Genomic DNA, 15,784 nt, shown 5'->3' with positions numbered 1-15,784 from the left:
GTTGGTGGTGTTGGGTGTGCTTCAGTGGAGGGTTTATGATTCCTCTTAATTCCTCTCTTTACATCCAGGCTGCGCCCTTGTGATGCTATCTCGTGTCCTTGTTGCCTGGTTCCTGGTGTTGTTTCTTCAGGTGTGGGGGTTGATTTCTGGGTCCACTGGGGTTGTCCCATTGTCTGGATGGGCTATGGCTTGTGCTTGTATGTTCCTTTTAGGAACTCATATAGTGGGTTCGCTGCTTTTGTTTCTCCTAGCCATGAGCTGTGGTTGGTGGTGTAGCCAAGTTTTTGACGTGGTTCTCCTCCTACCGGGTGGTGTTCCATGGTGATTGCCTTGGGGAAGGTTTCCCTTTCTGCAGTTGCCACTGCCAGGCGGTGGTCTGTGCCTCGGGGGTCCCGGTTCTGGCTTCAGCTGCATTCCCTCCGCCTTTGGTTGAGGGTTTGTCTCTCTAGTCTCCCTTTTCTGTGAGGGTGTTCTGTTTCTGTAGGGCTGCAGTTCTGTTGCTCTTCTGCCTTTGGGTTCTCTTGGGGGTCATCCTGGGTCCCTGTTGCCTGGCTCCTGGTGTTGTTTCTTCCAGTGTGAGGGTCAGTTTCTGGCCCTATTGAGGTTGTCCCATGGTCTGGGTGGGCTATGGCTTGTGCTTGTTTGTTCCTTTTGGGGACTCCTCCAGTGGGTTTGCTGCCTTTGTTTCTCCTAGTCATGGGCTGAGGTGGTTTATATGACAGGAGTCATGTGGTGTGAATAGTTTTGCATCAGAAAATGATGCTAGGATGGTTAATGGCATTTTTTTTGCCTCTAACCAGCCTGGTGTAATTGTTTGAGGCAAAACCCCCTTTACCCATACCGCTACCCCCACCCGGCTAACATAATTTTTTCTGACACTAGCCCAACCTAAGCGCCGGCTTGCGTCATTCCATGAATTTGGCACCCGGCTGGCGCTTTGGAATGACGCAAGCCGGTGCTATACTTTTTGCCACAAAACTACGTTTGCGCATTTTTGCGCAAAAAGTATAAATATGGGCCTGAGTGCAGAGATCTCCTATTCACTACCAGGTGGAATCTCCCTACTCAGGGAGAAGTGCCCATTCAAAGTCCATAGATCTCCTATTTATTCCATGTGGACTGTGGAGATATCGCCAGGCCTAAAACATGGTTGTACGTTACTGTACTATATGGTCATAACTATTGCTATTCTTATTTCCCACCTAACGGGAGGTGCTGGAGACATGTAAGTTACTCTTTTTGAGTAACTTTACAATTTGATTTAATGAATGGCTGTAAGGAATAAAGTTACACAAAAGTGTAAGAGTAAATTACACATGTAAATTGACTCTCAAGAATAGATTCCGTTTTGAAAAGCCCTGAAAAAATGTCCAAATATCAGGTAGAGGATGTGGTATGAAAGAGAAATCATGAACAGAAATGATTGTAAAGTTCAAACATGCTCATTTATATCAAGATATAAATATCCTATCTGCTAAATAATGAAGGCTCCCTGTTTTCTGTGTTTACCGATTTCTACAGATAAATACAGACAGAAAACCCTTTATTTTCCTGTCTGTATTTATTTTTAAATGTGGATAAAAACGGAAATCAGGATCTTTTCTGAGAAATTCTAAATACTGTCAGCCATGACTGTAAGGCCAATAGGTGCAGATTGACATGTAAGTAGGTTAAAAAATAGAACTGTTTTAATAATGATGCTTAAAGAGCAGTATACATGTGCAAGATTGATATTAAAAGTGTCATGTTTTCTTAAAAGTTTATTGATTTATCATATATGGGTCTTATTGTCAGTGAAAACTGGTAGACTTTCAAATGAGAATGTATATTTTTTGGTTTAATAAATATGGAAATATACTAGTTTCAACTTCAGTTTTCACAAACCCTAAAATAAGTACGGACAAATTCAGATAAAATTAGCAAAGAATAAAGATGGATACATACAGACGGAAATGTCAAAAAATAAAAACCATAAAACCTGGAGCCGTATAAATACTTGAGTTGTCTTCATAAAAATAAATTAATATTTGGGGGACAGAAAACTGTTTTGTGCTACAAATTAAATTAATGTGATTTTTCGAAATTACCCGGCATCAGCTCACAAGGGTACCTCTTTAAATATAGGGCACAGCAACATTGTAAGATAAGTGAGCATCATTAATAATTTCTATCACATTCATAGGAGTACCATTAATCATTTTCCTAGATTTGCCTTTAATGAATAAATGATTCATGGTAATAGTTTGATCATATTACACTGGCTTACAGTGAAATTCGTTTGTATTTGCCTCCACCTCCAGACCTACAAATATAAATCAATGAATGAAAAAAACATTTAGATTCAGATCCTACCAAAAGTGATCCAGATTGTCTTACTGTCGATTTTTAAAAGCCTATATTTTTATAAGTGCATGTTCTTGGCAGTAAGGCACATAACAAAATGTGTTTTGTGTCCCACACAAATGCAATTTGACTCAAATGTATGATTTGTGTGAGACTATTGTTAAGTTTACATTTATGTTTTTTTGTTTAGTTTACGATATCAGAATAGGCAACTGCTTCATCCTTGATGGAGAATGCTGTTTCACTTAACACCACCCTATGACAGTAAATTAAGTATATATACTGAACAGACCTGGTGGCAATCAACTGAGGAACAAAAGGAAAAACATCGGAACTTAAAACATTACTATTTCTCCTAGTAATAATGCAGAAAATGCATTGCATTGGGAGTGGCCGGAGCCAGGGAAGTAGCTTCAGGGGGGTGTTTCGGGTGTTCCACCACCCTAAAAAACATATTCTGTAATACATAGTTTGGTACAAGTGGTTTCAGTCAGGTAGGGTGAGGTGTCTCAGATTTCACTGGGGAGTTTTACATACACACAGACCAAAAAAACACACACTCGCTCTTTTACCTCTAAAAGAAGGCCTTAAAACAGTTGGGCCCAGATTTAAGAGGGCCTAGAGCCATTCTAACGATACATCAGCGCCATTTTATTTTACGCTAATGTGGTGTTAGATGGCCAAAAACGCTTCATCATTTTTATAAAGTGGTACAATGCATGCTTTGTGCCACATTGTAACCCTGTCTCAGGCATAATGTATGCAAAGTGGGCACTCCTCTGTTGGGGGGGGGGGAATGGAGCAAAGATGTCTAAGAGATTTCTTTGCATCATTTTGTTCACAATTTTTAACGCCTGCTCAGAGCAAGCGTTAAAAGGGGGCACACCATTGATTACAATGGGCCTCAATGTTCTTTGCAGGATTAGCCTAAAAACAAATCATGCTAATTCTGCAAAGCTCCGGACTAGCGTAAAAAAGTATGACACTAGTCCCCTAACTACTGTCATGGTGCACTGTATTTTAAATACGGTGCACACTTGGTGGTGTTAGGGGGTGCTAAGGGGCCCAAGAAAAGTGGTGCTGCACTGTGTGCAGCACCATTTTTCTTAAATGTGCCCTTCTGTGTTTTAAGTACTCAAAACAACTTTAAGCCCACCTTACTCCCTGCTATTCATATAATGTATTTTCACAAGCTATAATAGCGTGACTGTTGTGAAATCTGGGGCTTACACCCCTTCCCAATCTTACTGACCAAGCTATGCCCCTTGGCCACAGTAGCAGAGTATTACATTTCAGGTAGGTTGTTCTTACTCTTAGACCATAGTGTCAGCACTAAGCGACACATGGTAAATTATATTTTGGTCAAAGATTGATTGCTTTCTTGCTGTTGTGGTTATAACACTGGGGTTTGTCTGACAAGGAATTGGCAAGCGTTCAGTAGTTGTGCAGGATGGTTGCCGAAACGTTGGTATGCTGAACAGGTGTGACAACCTCAGGCTTGTAGCCGAGGGGGTCAGAGACCTGACTTAACAGATCAGAGGAAATAGAATATAAGACCACATCCAAATTACTTACATGTAACGTCAGAATTATGGACAACCTTCTCAGAAGGAGTAAAATTCATTCTCACTTTAGGAGGGGTTATAGATTGCTTTCCTGCCACAGGCTCACCTCACTGGTCAGTTGGGAGATGATGAGGATAAAGGAACCAGTTGTATACCGGATATTTCTCATATGTTAAATGGCTTCTCATTTGGGTGCATCCCGGGATTCCAATCTTGGCAGAAACAGTGATTGTGGCTCCCTGAGTATGTGATGTTAGCGGGTAAATTAGATATGGAAGACTTGTATCACGCATGCACATACGTTCAAAGCATTAACCACTTCGACTTTCTCAAGGTTAGCAAACATTATACATGCTGGGTTCACACAGCTCTATGTGGAGAATACTAAAATTGCATAAACCAACATTACACTGGGAAGGTCATGTCAACCATTGCTTGGCTGGCCACAGTTAAGATGACAAGGGCTTCAGGCAATGTTTGGAGAAATGTCAGGAACCCTGTTGTATGAGAGATTGCTCATTCTACATACCATTACACAATCTGATTAATTAGGTTGGGAAGAAACTATGGGCCAGATTTACAAGGTCCTAGTGCCACCAGGGCATCACTTTTTGTAATGCTCCGGTGGTGCTTTGCAGTGCGTCACATTTAAAAGGCAGCGCTAAGCTTCTTTTTGTGCCACCTTGTAAATATGGGCTCCTCCGATGCAGATTTTTGCATCAGAGGGATGTGCAATAAATGTTGATGTGGGAGTTCCACAGCAAAACCCATTGCTTTTGAATCTCCCCCAGATTTACAAGAAGGCCATCCCAGGTGTTATTCCTTCTCATTTTTGCTTTTCCATGTGTGCTGCATTCTGCAGTGCACATAGAAAGAGCAAAAGGCCATTAATGAATGTTTATGCACAGAAAGGTGTCCATTCCTGCACATAAACAGTCATTAAAATATTACGATTTGCTACTTCTATGTGTGCTGTGTTCTGCAGCTCACATAGAAGTGTAAAATCACCGTTATAGATTGCTTATGTGCTGGAAGGGACACCTTCCTGCACATAAACATATAATCACCTCAACACAGACACCCTTGCACTATGGTACAAGGGTGCATGTGTTGGCGCTGGCAGTTAAGTTTAGCACCAGAGCAGGGGAAAACAGAGAGGTGTGCTGTATTTCAGTAAGTACTGCGCAACCCTTCTTTACTAAAGTGATGCAACGTGGCACCTCAAGTTTTGGCACAGCAATGCTCTGTGCCACTTTTTAGTAAATCTGGCCCTATGTCTAAGAATCTTGACAGCAAGATGAATCCTGCAGACTTCCTAAACAAGTCCCTATCAGATCATAATCTTAATCCCAGTGGGTTTTGACAATCCATCCAGTCATACCTGCACTGTGCCGACAGGCATTCTTGGTGGGAGGCAGCATGTTAGAAGCACCACTAGCAATAATAGCTAGCAGTAATTCACAAAGAACAAAGGCACAATGGGTGATATTCCGCTAAAGTGGGAGGCATTGGAGAAAGTGATCAAAGTCACTGAATTAAAATATAAATAGAGTAAGAGCAACTTTTAACAGAGAGGTGAGTAAAGTAGATGACAAATTAAAAAGGTTAGAGTCACAATCACTTACTTATCCATACACAAAGAGACTTAGAGAAGGGATAAGAATAGGACATTCACAACTGATAAAAAGAATGAGACATATGGACTACTGGCTGTATATGGAGAAGAAACATGATAAAGAGGATAAAAGAGATAGACTACTCATAAGGCTAGTCAGAAATGTCACAGACAGATAAAAAATAATTACTTTAAGAATGGATAATGGCACACTCACTCACACGCAAGATGCAATTAATAATATTACTACCAATTTTATGGCAAGAACGGAGGCTCTTATTATGCATTTCTTTTCTTCTTTTATTAAATAGCAGCAGTCAAGAGAAAAGAACTACAAATCCCAGCAGGCAAAAGAAACATGGCCAATGGGAGAAAACGAGTAGTCCATGAGTATGCACCAATCACAGTACAGTGTTCCCCTAAATACTAATCTTGACTGTGAACAGCCCCCTTTTCTTGCTGGTCGAAGTCAAGATAAGTATTGCAAACATTTTCTCTTTCATTATTTATTTGTTCACATTGTTGGTTGTTAAAGTGTGGTGGGCTGTGTTTTATCGCGCCTATTTGGTGAAATGTTATTTCTAGTCAGCTTGTAGCCACGCATAAACGCGCTTCTGTCTCATAAATGCGCGTCTGTCCCAAGCACGAGCTCCCCGTCAAATGTTCGGCGTTTTCTCTCACCGGGCCGCCATTTTTGGCGCAACGGTTGAGAGAAACATCGTTTCCAGTCACGCTCTTCTTCAAAATTAATATTTTGGTATTTTTCTTACCGTGAGGGTTTTGCTCTGCCCTCTGGTCCTGTCCGCCTCTCTTCATCTGGGTTTCCTTTTGGTCCTTTCCCTTTCTCCACCCCTTTCTCCAACCACAGGAAGAGCTGAGTTGTTTTTTTCCCCAGTTGAGGAAATTATTAACCTTTTCTCTCCCTCTAGTCTCCTCAGTTTTTTCTGCCTTATTCATATTGTGGATACAGATTATTTCTCTCTAGATAAAGCAATGAATGAAGAGGAGGATATGATTACTGGACATTTCAATGATTTATTCAACTTTCTGTTGAACGGGCTGTTTCAGCCTCTATAAATAAACTGTCCAAAAATTTGATAAATTCTATTTTAAGCATGGTATCCAAGACAATGTTGGCCCAGTCTGCGGGGGATAGCAGAAAACACCTACTTTCCAATTCAACTCCTAAAACGGTGTTGGTTAGTGAGGTTTCCTCACGAACAGCTGAGGACGTGGCTCCTCACAGGCCTCCCCTAAGGGAGGGGTTTTTAAACATAAATAAATTGTCTTTAAAATGTTCCAGAAAATCGAAGCACATCACTGCACCTACTGTTATTTCCAATATTTTGGATACCAGTGATGAAATTCCAGATGTGGTTTAAGATGCAGACAAATCCGATAAGGATGATGGGTATACTCTTAGTTCTCCTCCTCCTAAAAAAGTACGATTTTTGGCGCAAGAGGCTGCTAAACCTTTATTAATTACAGACTCAGAAGGGGTTCCTATGTTTGACCCAAATCACATACACCATCCACACTCCACAAAATGGTTTCCGGCAGATCATGTTGGGTATTATGTCGCTTCCAGATTGCGCACTCCCCTTGACAAACAATCTAGAGCGAACCTACCCTCTGAATATCCATGTCCTTCGCTGCACTCCAAAATAACTGCTACTCCAACCCTTGATCCTTCTCTACTGACATTTTTTACCAAGTTCGGCATAGATCCCAGCAAGGGGGTTGATAAGGAATGGTCCTCATCCCAGGACAAACTCTTGGACGTCGTGGGTCCGTTGACTCACATTTTCGATATAGCGGAAGCAGCTCGCCTGGACAATTCCTCTATTAATCCCGCCAATTTGTCCTTATGGGTCCAAAGATCTTTGTGTCTCTTGGGTAATGCCATCATTGACATTACTCATGAACTCAGGAAAGGTCTTCTTCTAAAGCAAGACCCTAAACTTGTCAACCTGGCCACCTCAGATCCAGGCATCAAGGCAGAAGGTCTCCTTTTTGGGGATTCCTTCATGAAAGTGTTAAGCAAAAATGTGGCTACTTTTGCTTCATTGGATAAGGCCCAGCAATCCCTTAAGAAGATGTTCAACAACCAGGTTTTTGCCAGGCTGGCAGAGGCAGGAACCGCTTTTCCATCCGAGCCTACAACAATCAAGGTTCCCGTGGTGCCTACAATTCCTCCTACCAAGAATTCCGACCTCAATTCTACCCGCAAAGAGGTTGTGGTTTCCGCAACATAGGCAACAGAGGTTCCAGATTCCCTCCCCAAACCGGTAAGTCCCTTTTCTGGCCTTCCTATTGTAGGAGGTCGTCTTTCGTTGTTTCTTCAGAAATGGCAGTCGATTACAGCAGATCCCTGGATATTAGACACTGTACAGGGTTATTCTATCAAGCTTTACTCAACACCTGTTTAATGGGTGTCTCCTCATCCGCCCAAGTTTGCTCTACAGATGACAAAGCTAATGTCTACGGAGATCCAATCCCTTCTGCAAAAGTGCACAATTGTTCCTTGTAAGTTAGATCCTACTGGTTTCATCAGTTCGGTTTTCCTTGTTCAAAAGTAAAACAAGAAAAAACTTCCAGTCATCAACTTAAAACTCTTCGGGGGTCATTCTGACCCTGGCGGCCGGTGACCGCCAGGGTCACCGACCACGGGAGCACCGCCAACAGGCTGGCGGTGCTCCCGAGGGCATTCTGACCGCGGCGGTTCAGCCGCGGTCAGAAAGGGTAAACCGGCGGTCTCCCGCCGGTTTACCGCTGCCCCAGTGAATCCTCCATGGCGGCGGAGCGCGCTCCGCCGCCATGAGGATTCAGACACCCCCTACCGCCATCCTGTTCATGGTGGGAAACCCGCCATGAACAGGATGGCGGTAGGGGGTGCCGCGGGGCCCCTGGGGGCCCCTGCAGTGCCCATGCCAATGGCATGGGCACTGCAGGGGCCCCCGTAAGAGGGCCCCAAAAAGTATTTCAGTGTCTGCTTTGCAGACACTGAAATACACGACGGGTGCAACTGCACCCGTCGCACCCCTGCAACTACGCCGGCTCAATTCTGAGCCGGCGTCCTCGTTGCAGGGGCATTTCCTCTGGGCCGGCGGGCGCTCTTTTGGAGAGCGCCCGCCGGCCCAGAGGAAATGTCTGAATGGCCGCCGCGGTCTTTTGACCGCGGTGCGGTCATTTGGCGGCGGGACTATGGCGGACGGCCTCCGCCGTCCGCCATGGTCAGAATCAGGCCCTTCAACCGTTTTGTGGTCTATTGACATTTCATAATGGAAACCGTGCTCCACCTCAGGGATTCTCTTCTTCAAAACGATTGGATGGTTTGTTTAGACCTACAGGATGCATACCTAACCGTTCCCAATGCATCCAGAGTCAAGGAAATTCTTGCAATTCGAATGGTAAAGCAGACTTATAATTTTTCCTCTCTTCCTTTCGGCCTTTCTTCAGCTCCTTGGTGTTTCACAAAACTCATGAGACCGGTGGTAGCTTGTCTCAGAGCCCAAGGAGTCAGATTAATTATCTATCTGTATGACATCCTTATAATGAATCAGAGCGCTTCGTCTCTTCTATCTCATCTCCAGTTAGCCCGTTCCCTTCTGTTGAGCCTTGGTTTTCTCATAAACATCAAGAAGTATTTTCTAGTTCCAGTACAAAGACTAGAATTCTTAGGGTTTCTAGTCGACTCTGTCTCAGCCAAGTAAAATCCATAAAATCTGAAATTCTTCAAACCCTACACAAATCTTCTATATCCATAAGAGCCTTAGCAATGATAGTAGGTCTTCTTTCTTCTTCCATTCAGGCCACCTTTCCAGGTCCGCTCCATTACAGAGCTCTTCAAGGACTCAAAATACATCATCTTCAAAAAGGTCTCTCTTATTCAGACTATGTTATTCTAGATCAAGAATCTCACACAGAACTGCAATGGTGGATAGACCATTTAGATGCCTGGAACGGCAGGACAGTCTTTGCATCAGCACCAGATCTAGTATTAGAATCTGATGCAAGCTTTTCCGGCTGGGGAGCCTGGTGTGGACCAATCTCGACTGGAAGCACATGGTCTCTAAAGAAGTCAAAGTTGCACATCAATTGTTCAGAGATGCTTGGCGGCTCCTTTGCAATAAAAAGCCTGGCCAGGGACAGGATTTGTTGCTCAGTTCTTCTCAGAATGGACAACATCTCAGTGGTCCATTACATAAACCATTTGGGAGGCACAAAATCCAAACCTTTAGCGGAATTAGCGAAAGGGTTTGGGGAATTTTGCCTTCAAAACAGGATTTCCGTCCAAGCAGAGTACTTGTCAGGCAACCTGAATACTGTGGTGGATTAGCATTCCAGATATCTCCTGGATTCAAGCGATTGGAGACCTCATCCCACGATTTTCAAGGCTATTTAATTTCCAGATAGATCTTTTTGTGTCCTGTCTCAATGCTCAACTTCCCCTTTTCTTCAGTTGGCGTCCAGATCCCTTAGCTCTAGCATTCAATGCTTTTTCTCAGGATTGATCAACCTCCCTTAATTACGCTTTCCCTCCGTTTATTATGATAAGCAGATTTCTAGCTCAAGTCAGGCCGCGGTGGTTCTCGTAGCCCCCTTTTGGCAATCCCAAGTGTGGTTCCCTTCTGTACTGGAGTTAGCAACAGATTTCCCTTGTCCTCTTCTGTCCTTTCCAGACCTCCTCTTGAATCCCCTCGGTCTTCCCCACAACTTGATTTTAGAGAATCTTCTCACCCCCTCATCATGGAAATTGTTGGGGATTCCCAACCAATCCCTTCTATTTCGGCAGAGGCTTCAGTCTTCATCGAACATATAATGGGCCTCCGGTACTAAGAAAGCTTACAAATCAGCCTGATCATTTTGGTATAGCTGGTGTATGGGAAAAAGTATCAATCCCCTTTCAGCGGATGTAACATTTATCATTAATTTCCTTGCAGCGGAAGTAAGCAAAGGTAAGTCCTATTGCACTATCAATTTGTATAGGTTAGCCATTTCCTCTGCCCATCCTTACATCAATGGAAACCAGTTGGCAAACACCCTTTGGTCTGTCGTTTGTTGAAGGGAGCAGAGATTTCCAATCCTCCTACTCCAAAGTACAGTTCCCTGTGGGATGTTAATGCTGTTTTCAATCTCTGTTTATCTTGGCCAGATAATATTTAGCTTTCCATAAAAAAGTTATCGGCTAAACTTGCTATGTTATTATGCCTTGTTTCTTTTAAACGCCTTTCAGATGTTAGAGCCCTGGACATTACAGCGCGCCATTTTACTCCTTCAGGTGTATTATTTAAAGTTCATAGACGTACTAAAACCAATTTGTCTACAGTCTTTTATCCTTATTTTCCTGATCAGCCTAAACTCTGTGTAGGTCAATGCCTGAAAATATATGAACAAAAGACAGCCGATTTGAGATCTTCTTCCGCTTTCCAACTGCTGATTTCCTTCAAAAAACCTTTTAAGCCTGTTTCCTCCCCAACTCTGGCCCATTGGGTCAAGTGGGTAATGTCTTTAGCGGGAGTGGATATTTCAGTTTTTGGGGCCCATTCCGCCAGAGGGGCTATGGCCTCTAAAGCCTTCTGGGCTGGCTCTCATTTGGAAGACCTTCTCAAATGGGCTGACTGGTCTAATGTTAATGTGTTTAAAGTATTTTACGGTAAGCCGGTTCAACATACCTCGTTAACTGTGATTAATTTGCTTTAAACTAGCATAATAGGAGCCTTCGTCTTGCCATAAAATGTAGATTTTCCTAGTAAGTTATGAAGGAAAGTCTTAATTTAATTAAAGACACGTAGGTGAGTATTATCCCACCTCAACATATCTTGATATTTTGTTTTATCCCTCCCTTTCAGCAGCCTCTACTTCTTCACAATCATCATCCTGATCATCTGTTCCCAGTGAACCTGCAATGAACTCTTCCTACACCTCCGGATTCTCAACATTGCCTTCTACACCCGACGGCTTTCTTTTCGCCTGTTCCAAGTCTCCATTGTTGAACTTTGTTCAAGACCTCTTGGCTTTAGTTATGGCAATTTGCATTGTTTGATCCATTTTTTCCGTTATTTTTCACTTTCTAGTCCCTCGCACAAGAAAAGAGGGCTGTTCACAGTCAAGATTAGTATTTAGGGGAACACTGTACTGTGATTGGTGTATACTCATGGACTACTCGTTTTCTCCCATTGGCCATGTTTCTTTTGCCTGCTAGGATTTGTAGTTCTTTTCTCTTGACTGCTGCTATTTAATAAAACAAGAAAAGAAATGCACAATACTTGCCTCAGTGTCTTTAATAAGATTAAGACTTTCCTTCATAACTTACTAGGAAAATCTACATTATACCCCATAAATCCAACACAAAAAGACCCTTGCAACAGAAATCTTATCATTCATTTTCAGTGCTTCAAGAGGTTGTAACATACTAGATATGGTCCGAAAAAAACAGGGTGATCTGCCGATGAAATACTCCCTGGAGCAATAAGTGGTTCCTTCATGTTCAGTGAAAAGTAGCGAGCATGTTACAGTGGTACTTTCCATTGACATTAAATGATTTCCACTCACATGGAAAAAAGTAGTTGATACTCTGGAATGCGACTACTTGTTCTAAATTTAACAGAAAGTAGGTATGGCACCTTGATCAAAATGTTCCACGCTAATTCCACATCAAGTGACACAGGCCAGAGCATCTCAAACCCTTAGTAGGCAGGAAAGGGCACATCAGACAGGTCTGCTCCCTCTTGATACTGTCATTTGCCCTGTAGATGAAGAGAAGTGAATGTAGTGCGAGGGACATCTTGTGACAGGAGGATAGCTATAGCCAGAAAGTGCACTCAATATAATTATACGTCAAGGATTTGTTGTTGCACTACAGAGAGATTGTTAATTATATAACCTCCACAAGACACATTCTGCAAGAGATTGGAAGCCTGTCTGGTTAAGTGGTCAGTTAAAGTAAGTCATGCTTATTCTGATACAGAGCCGCTAAACACCTCAGCACTAACACAGGACCCAGTTATGGTCAGATAACTCAGTGTCCAAATGTATCATAAGTACACGAACATTAAGTGCAGAAAGAAGATACGTGTTATGTCAGCCTCTTGAGAAATAGCATATCTGCACTTGTAAGTGCATACATATAATGGTTTTAGTAAGATATATGTTCGCATGAGCACAAAATCGCACATTCGGTGGTGACCCTGCGGATTGGCAAGAAGATAACAGAGGTGATACATCTGTAACCCTGAAACATCTTGCAATGCTCCTCTACTAAAACCCTCAGCAGAGGACGCCTGTGCAGACATTAAAGATATATAATGTGACAAGCACAAGACCCCACTGTTTGTTATGAATTCATAAATGGTAGGCACAATGTCCAGGCATAGCAGAGGGAAAAGAAAGATAAGATAACTAATAATCATTGCGTACTAACCTGAAAGAATCCCTCAAAGTAATAGTATGTATCACGATGATATGCACGGATGTTTTTAATTAATCGACAAAAATCATTTCGGTCTCCTGATGTTTTCAAATACAACAATCCGATTAGAGGCTTGATTAATGTAACCCTTAGTGACCTGCATGACGTCCCACTTGAATCAGTCTCCGCTATGCAAACATTATTCGAAAAATATAAGGAGTAAACTTCACTCAGTATATGTGAAATCAACTAATCTAGATTTACGAAAGACTACGTTTCCATAGAAAAATATGTCAGGTCTAATTTAATCAAAGACTTCTGGTTAGTCAGCGAGTCAGTCCATAAATCAAGTGCAAGTATTCATGACACATGAATACTTTAACAAACTCAACTAGGATTTCACATATAAAACAGGTATCTCATTAATAAATATATGAGATGAAGACTTTACTTTGCCATTGCAAGGTGTTCTCATTTGCTGATAATATCAAGTTGGGGGGTGTGACTAGAGCATCAAGATGGAGGTTGCACTCTAAGAGTGCTCCGGACCCCTCGGTCATCCACTCAAAAAAACATAGCCATCGACTGCTATAATACTTGTCGAAGACTAACTACAAGGGTTCTGGCGCTGTGCCTGGTAGCCATCGGAGACCACTGAAGTAACATTTCCGGTCATTGCTGCTACCGTCGTTGTCTAAGCAAAATGGTGACAAGTGGCCTGTAGCAGAAGACCTTGTCTCCAGCAGCCCTGCATATCTGCTCCCTGCTCTGTCTGCAGTTCAGCACTGCACAGAAGTAAAGCCCCTATAACTGGCCCATGGAGTGAGCCCTCCATGGTCTGAGTGGCACGCCTATGGCCATGAGACTGCTCGACTGAAGGAGGAGTGGTGGACTGCATGGTGAGCTGGCAGACCTGCTGAGGTGTGTGTGGGGGGCTCCATCACCCTTTCCTTTCCCTGCATCTCTGTGACAGTGCCCAGGGCAGTGGGGCTGCTGTTTGGGGTACCTTCTAGATCTGTGACCCTCCTCCCAGCTATGCCGACTCAGCCTGCCCCGTTTCGTGTTTGGCGGCTCCTAGACCGATCTTATTTGACGAGGTGGAGACACATTTTAGATGGCTATGAGTGGGCCGCCTGCCCGGCCTGGGGCTCCTGGGGGCCAGTGGGCTATGTGAGGTGGGAGCACGTGGGCGGCCCTGAGGAACATGGGGCACCCATTGGAGACTCCCTCCTCATCTTCCCTCATCTCTCTGTGTCACCTACTAGGTGCTCCCGGGTCAACGGTGGCGTATGACGGGCATCTGAGAAGACCGCTGCCCCTGCCCAAGAGCTGAAGCAGACGGACGCCTGGGACACCAAAGAATACCTGCTGCTGCCTACCCTGGGATAGGGACTGCCCTTGGAACTCCTCCCAGTCCACTTATAATCAGGGCCCTGGAAAGAGCTCTGGATGAGCCTTATCCTGGCTCCCACTGGTGCACTGGGGGTAAAGGAGTGATCAAGTGGCGGACTTTGGGACAAATTATCCTGACTGGCAGGGACATAATGGGTGCCCACAGAGGCCTATGACCTGCTGAGGGTAGGCCTTTGCTTGGAGTCCCCTTGCCCTCTCGGGGGGGCCACAAAGTAGTCTGCAGTCTGCAGTCTGCTGGAGCTGGGAAGAGACACGTGCCTCAAGAGCCCTCTGCCTGGGGCTCCACTGGAGGAGCTGCTGTGCACGAGTCAGCTCTGGACCATCCATCTGTATTGCTGGCATTGCTCTAGAGGGACGATTGTTGCTCTGGTGCAGTGTGCCCCCTCACTGGACCATGGACCTGGTGCAGGGAGAAGCATGCCCTGTTTTGCTGCAGATGAGACGGCACAGCCATCTGCCCTGAAAGCCCGACCCTTGACTGCCTCATGAAGGACCGGCAGCAGTACCACTGCACCAGCCCTGGGTCGGCCCCCTGCTGCTCCCCATCTTTGGGTTGGTGCTCAGGAGACCCTGGGATGTGGAGATCTGTAGGCAGCCTTGGCTTCTTGGCCAGAGAGCTATGGTGGCTTGTGGGCCCCAACCAGTGGTTCCGACCTACAGCCTCTTCACTGCCTCACCATCCTGAAACTCATGGCCCATACTGGACTTCTTGGAAACTGGCCACCCTGCCAGCATGTCAGTGGATGGTCTCTGGGACCTCTGAGTTGGACCTCACTCCTTCAGGATCTACAGAATTTATGCCTGAAGCCCTCCAGTTTTCCAACTCGACTGCTTGTGCTGCCACACAGGGCGCAAGCGGGCCAAATCCTGGGACCTGTACAGATACCTGATGACATGCCTCAGACCTTCAGCAAAGACAAGGCCTCTTAGTCTTCCTCAGCACAAACCCACATAGTGCAATATACTATTGGGACAACTACAGACCCACTTGGAGACCCTAGAGCGGGTAAAGCAACCTCACCATCTGGAGATCTCGCTACAATTCTTCAGGCAATACAATCCTCACAGGCAGCAGTGGAGAACAAGATTGGTAAGCTCCGCTGGGACATGGCACTGCTGTGCCAAGATCTTCGCAACACCATGTCCCAAATCTCTGAGGCTAAAACAAGGCTGTCCACTGTAGAAGATGAAGTGAAGACTCTTAAATCACAAGTGTCAACTCTCCTTACACGTACCTTTGAATTGCACCGCTGAGCTGAGGACACTAAAAATCACTTTTGGTGCAATAACATGGGCAGAATTGGCAAACCCTGAAAACACTGAGCCACAGTCCATGGTAGACTTCCTTGAAAACTGGATTAGGTCCTGGGTGCCTTTCAATTGTTTCTCTACCTGGTTTGCGCTTGAGCGAGCACATAGGGCCTTGACCCCAAACCA

This window comes from Pleurodeles waltl, chromosome 10 (genome assembly GCF_031143425.1).
Source record: "Pleurodeles waltl isolate 20211129_DDA chromosome 10, aPleWal1.hap1.20221129, whole genome shotgun sequence".
Taxonomy (NCBI): Eukaryota; Metazoa; Chordata; class Amphibia; order Caudata; family Salamandridae; genus Pleurodeles; species Pleurodeles waltl.
The sequence above is the reverse complement of the archived record's forward strand: the minus strand, read 5'-3'. Positions refer to the sequence as shown.